Consider the following 6545-nt stretch of genomic DNA (forward strand, 5'->3'; position numbering starts at 1 on the left):
GAAGTGCTTTGAGAGGCTGGTCATGTCACATCTCAACTCCATCTCAGACACCTTAGACCCACTCCAATTTGCATACTGCCCCAACAGATCAGTAGACAATGGAATCTCAATTGCATGCCACACTGCCCTCACCCACCTAGATAAGAGGAATGCCTATGTGAGAATTCTGTTCATTGACTACAGCTCAGCTTTCAACACCATTGTTCCCTCCAAGCTCATCGCCAAGCTTAGGACCCTGGGACTGAACACCTCCCTCTGCAACTGGATCCTGGACTTCCTGACGGGCTGATCCCAGGTGGTGAGGGTAGGCAAAATCACCTCCCCAACGCTGACCCACAGGGGTGTGTGCTACGCCCCTCCTGTACTCCCTGTTCACCCACAACTGTTTGGAAACCAAGTTTGCTGCAGACACGACTGTAGTAGGCTTGATCACCGGCGACAATGAGACAGCCTACAGGTTGTTGGTGCCACAACAACAACCTCTCCCTAGAAGTCAGTAAGACCAAGGAGCTGATCGTGGACTACAGGGATCGGTGTGGGGGGGGGGGGGGGGGCAATGCTACCTCGGCAATGCTACCTCTTAATTCACACCTCTGGGAAAGTGGAGGAATTGTGTTTAGAAAAAAATCTCTCTCTCTCTCCCACACACGCACATACTCACACACGCTGAGCGAGGTACCTCAGCTGCAGCTCGGCCAATCAATAGCCTCTGGAGAGTTGGAGATGAAGTTTTCATTTCTCTAAAGTTGCTATAATGGCCTAATACCTCCGCCTCACGGCCCACTGAGAAATGTGTGTATGTGTGAGTGTGTATATCTTTGCGAGGATGTAATACTTTTGCCTCACAGCCCAGAGAGAAATGTTAGTGTGTTAGTGCCTGCGTGTGTTGTTTGTGTTTAGGTAACAGTGGCGTCTGGGGAAATGTCATAAATGAATTGAAAGCAGGGAGGAACACGATAATGAAGAAAATGTTTCTGATGGACTACTTACTATGACAACTTCACAGGGGAATTTGGTTTTTGCATGCCTATCTCCTACTTTTGTGTATGGACTGTGGAGCTATTTTTTTTCTCTCCCTTAGACACACAGATGATGTTTTTGTGCTTATTGTCCCTGGTGTTGATTTATATCGGTGCCCCCCCCCCCCCCCCCCACCCCACACACACACACACACCTCTCTTTCTCTGGGTTGTTTTTATATGCTGGAGAAGATCAGCTTTTGATTTCTTACTTGTCGAGACATATCATAGTTGACTAAAAATGAATTGAATCCATCTTTTGATTTAAACCAGAGTATAGTTTGAATCCTAGAGGTCCTCTGTCTGTCTGAGTGTGTATTTGATAATAAAGTTATTTTTAACTGGTCCTATTATACCCAACATCATGAACTACACTCTGCTCTAGGCCCAGTGCCAAGCCTGTCACTGATACATAATAGGCAATACATCAAATTGTGTGAGCGGGTGAGTGTGTAAGTGTGTGTGTGTGTGTGTGTATTGTGATGTCATTTTGTGGATGATGAGAAGTTGGCAATGTGCATAGTGATATCTATGTAACAATATAGCCACACATTAGTCTATTAAAACATGTTTTCAGTGAGAAGTAGGGATTGGTCTAAAGCCGAAAAAGAAAGGAATTTCACATGAGCACCACAATGCCTACTCCATCCATGCCCTACCAAGGTTTTCCAGCGCACAGCTTTGACCTACTACAGTAGCTATGTTGGTCTATTGTACTTCAAACAATGTGTACAGTAGGCAGGTTGCTTAATGTTCAAACCTTCTCAAACAGCTTAATTCATCCTCTTAGAGGAGGTGCTTCCACAATAATGGGATGTTTGCACACCACACTAATCCCATTATACTACCTTTTCAGGCTTGATGTTTGCACACCACACTAATCCCATTATACTACCTTTTCAGGCTTGATGTTTGCACACCACACTAATCCCATTATACTACCTTTTCAGGCTTGATGTTTGCACACCACACTAATCCCATTATACTACCTTTTCAGGCTTGATGTTTGCACACCACACTAATCCCATTATACTACCTTTTCAGGCTTGATGTTTGCACACCACACTAATCCCATTATACTACCTTTTCAGGCTTGATGTTTGCACACCACACTAATCCCATTATACTACCTTTTCAGGCTTTGTTTTTATACTTACAAGATCATCATGCTTGATTGAGCGAACTGTTTTGTCTTGTAGTAATTAGGTGCCTGCCTGTAGTTCCTTAAACCTTTCTTTTAGCAATACATGCTATTGACAAAAAAATCTATCCTAGCATATGCCCAGTAGGTGCCCAACATAACAACAGGTGGTCGTGGGCTGGACACAGTCACTCATATATAAAGTCTATTTCGTCTGTCTGCTTTTCTGATTTCTGTAACCGTTAGCTGACCTGTGTAATATTGACAGAAGCTCAGACACATTTACAATATGTTTATATATAAATACAGCCTAATGATATATTAGGTTCTGCTTTTCTGATGTATCAAATACTTATGTCATGCAATAAAATTCTAATTAATTACTTAAAAATCATACAATGTGATTTTCTGGATTTTTGTTTTTTAGATTCTGTCTCTCACAGTTGAAGTGTACCTATGATAAAAATGACAGACCTCTACATGCTTTGTAAGTAGGAAAACCTGCAAAATCGGCAGTGTATCAAATACTTGTTCTCCCCACTGTATATATGTGTGTGTGTCTTGTAGCCCTGCAGAGGCATGGCTGATCTGCTGCTCTTCTCTCCCAGAGCTATAATTGCTGCACTTGGCAGACAGTCACGACACCTGGTGATGGGGGGAGTTTAAAGGGAGAGAAGGGAGGCAGAAAGAGAGAGTGTGTGTGTGTGTGTGTATGTGTGTGTGTGTATGTGTGTGTATGTGTGTGTGTGTGTGTATGTGTGTGTGAGTGTGTATGTGTGTGTATGTGTATGTGTATGTGTGTGTGTGTGTGTGTGTGTGTGTGTGTGTGTGTGTGTGTGTGTGTGTGTGTGTGTGTGTGTGTGTGTGTGTGTGTGTATGTGTGGGCGTGTACGTTAGCAGATCATTAGCTAAGTCTCTGTTTGGTAGCATGATGACCCGAGAAGCAGTAGCCCAGAGAGGGCTTAGCTAACATGTCAACACACACACACACACAAATGCTGACCTTCCAAAAAAGCACACACAACCGTCTCTCACACAGGCTAAGCATCACACACGTGTTCCTTGGCCCATGGAGCCCTCAGACAGATCATAGGATGGATCAGAGATCATCTCTGACATCAGGTACTGATACTGATAGACGCCAGCTAATAGGCAGGAGTCAGAGATGCATGCTGACACATATCTGCAGTATAACGTAATGTAATGTCTGACCCAGATCTGCTTTTCCCACTGACGGTAGAGGAGATCAATAGTCATGAAGGCTGTGTGTGGATGAGTAAAGCTGAACTGTGTTAGCCTGGCTCTTATTTCCCACGTTGATGAAAAGAAAGTGGGTCAATACACTGCTCGTCTACACACACACACACACACACACACACACACACACACACACACACACACACACACACATACATACATACATACATACATACATACATACATACATACATACATACATACATACATACATACATACATACATACATACATACACAGACACAGACTTTATGTCTCTCTTATGCACATTAATACATATTGTTTAACAGAATACCCTTCTTTCCTATCTTATTTTCAGTCCACTCTCTCAAACTTACCTCTCTCTCCCTCTCTCATTGCTCTGCTGTGTTGTGCTCAGTGATCCAGCTCTGAGGGCTTGAAGGCCAGTGTTGGAGTAAACACAGTGAAATATTAATGAGTGTTCACAGAACACCAGGCCACAGCTCCAACAATGTAATAGGAGCAGGAAATGAACAGCTGTACGATACAGATACATTAACCTCCCAGATTCACATTATACCCTGCAATCCTGCAGCGAAACACACACACAGTCAAATCAAATCAAATTGTATTAGTCACATGCGCAGAGTGCTTACAGTGAAATGCTTACTTACGAGCCTCTAACCAACAATGCAGTTTCAAAAAAATATGGATAAGAATAAGAGATATAAGTAACAAGTAATTAAAGAGCAGCAGTAAATAACAATAGCGAGACTATATACAGGGGGGTGCCGGTACAGAGTCAATGTGCGGGGGACACCGGTTAGTTGAGGTAGTATGTACATGTAGGTAGAGTTATTAAAGTTACTATGCAGAGAGTAGCAGCGGTGTAAAGAGAGGGTGTGTGTCTATGTGTGTGTATGTAGTCCAGTTCTAAACTATGTATATTTTGACTCAGTTGGCACTTTGTTTAGGTGGGCAAGGTTTGTGGTGTAATGAATCAGGGATGCTCATCCTTTACATCACACACACATGCAAGCATACATCAATTTCCACACAATGACATCTGAGTTCTTACCCTTACCTCTCTCTCTCTCTCTCTCTCTCTCTCTCTCTCTCTCTCTCTCTCTCTCTCTCTCTCTCTCTCTCTCTCTCTCTCTCTCTCACTCACTCACTCACTCACTCACTCACTCACTCGCTCACTCAGACAGGAAATACACAATCTGTATTCTCCATGGATCAGCTGCTTCTTGGTTGAGAGCTTATTGAAGCAAGACTAAATTTTGTTAGTGATCTCGAGGAAGTCTTCAACATAAGAGTTAATAAAATATTTACTAAATAAACTTAAGTTGATTAAAAAGTAATGAGGCTATATACAGGGTCAATGTGTGGGGGTACAGGTTAGTCGAGGCACATTTGACATGTAGGTAGGGGTAAAGTGACTATGTATAGATAATAAACAGCAAGTAGCAGCAGAGTAAAACAAATGAGGCGGGGGTCAATTCAAATAGTCTGGTTAGCCATTTGATGAGCTGATGAGCTGTTCAGCAGTCTTATGGCTTGGGGGTAGAAGCTGTTCAGAAGCCTTTTGGATCAAATCACATTTTATTTGTCACATGCTTTGTAAAAAAAATAGGTGTAGACTAACAGTGAAATGCTTACCCAACAATAAATATATATTAAAATAGAAATAATAGACAAATATAAGGAAAAATAAATAACACAAAGAATAAATGCACAATGAGTAACGTAAACGTTTCTATATACACGGGGTACCAGTACTGAGTCGATGTGCAGGGGGACGAGGTAATTGAGGTAGCTTTATGTACATATAGGTCGGGATAATGTAACTAGGCAACAGGATAGATAATAAACAGTAACAGCAGCGTTTGTGATGATTCAAAATGGTTTGTGCAAAAGGAGTCCGGATAGCTATTGGTTAACTATTTAACTAACTATATAGCAGTCTTGGGGGTAGAAGCTTTTCAGGGTGCTGTTGTTTCCAGACTTGGTGCATTGGTACAGCTTGCCATGAGGTAGCAAAGAGAACAATCTGTGACTTGATGGCTGGAGTCCCGAATGGTGTAGAGGTCCTGGATGGCTGGGAGCTCAGCCCCAGTGATGTACTGGGCCATGCGGTTGGATGCCAAGCAGTTGCCATACCAAGCAGTGATGCAGCCAGTCAAGATTCTCTTAATGCAGCTGATCCCAATTGTAGCCAGTGGTATTAAGGGACCTTGCTGGGCTGTGCTTTAGTACTATGGACACTTATCCTGTCAATATGAAGCATTGTGCAAGTGGAGGGATGGAGGGTAAGAGAGATGGAGAGATGCGGTGTGAAGCAGGGTCTAAATTGGCTTTGTGGAAAGCCCTCCTGGGAGAGCCATTGATTATTAATAGGCAGCAGGCTGCATCAAAGACACTGGTACACTGGATATACAGTGGATACAGTTACAGATACTGCTACAGCGTGGTAGTACGAGTGGCCAATGGCACGGTCTAAGAGACCACGGAGACAGCATTTGTCCTGCAATTCTATCGGATCATTTCATGTAATTTCAGCATTCCATGTCACCCATCATCTGAGGTTGTTCTGAAATGTTTTCTGTAGTTAAAAACAGATATGAGTAGCATTCCTGAAACATTATTTAGTTAAAATATAATGTGATCTCTGAGAAATTACACTAATTGATGACACCAATTTTGGTGATGACACCAAAATTGGCCATTTTAATTTATAGGATTCATCTGGGCTATTGGTAAATAGCCCACCCTTTTCACCTACCTCATCCCCGTACTGTTTTTATTTATTTACTTTTCTGCTCTTCTGCACACCAATATCTCTACCTGTACATGACCATCTGATCTTTTATCACTCCAGTGTTAATCTGCAAAATTGTAATTATTTGCCTACCTCCTCATGCCTTTTGCACACATTGTATATAGACCCCCCCTTCGTTTTCTACTGTGTTATTGACTTGTTAATTGTTTACTCCATGTGTAACTCTTTGTTGTATGCTCACACTGCTATGCTTTATCTTGGCCAGGTCGCAGTTGCAAATGAGAACTTGTTCTCAACTAGCCTACCTGGTTAAATAAAGGTGAAATAAAAAAATAAAAAAATAAAAAATATACTGTATATAGTACCTAACATCTGATTTGGACCA

The sequence above is a fragment of the Oncorhynchus kisutch genome, linkage group LG22 (assembly GCF_002021735.2).
Source record: "Oncorhynchus kisutch isolate 150728-3 linkage group LG22, Okis_V2, whole genome shotgun sequence".
Lineage (NCBI taxonomy): Eukaryota > Metazoa > Chordata > Actinopteri > Salmoniformes > Salmonidae > Oncorhynchus > Oncorhynchus kisutch.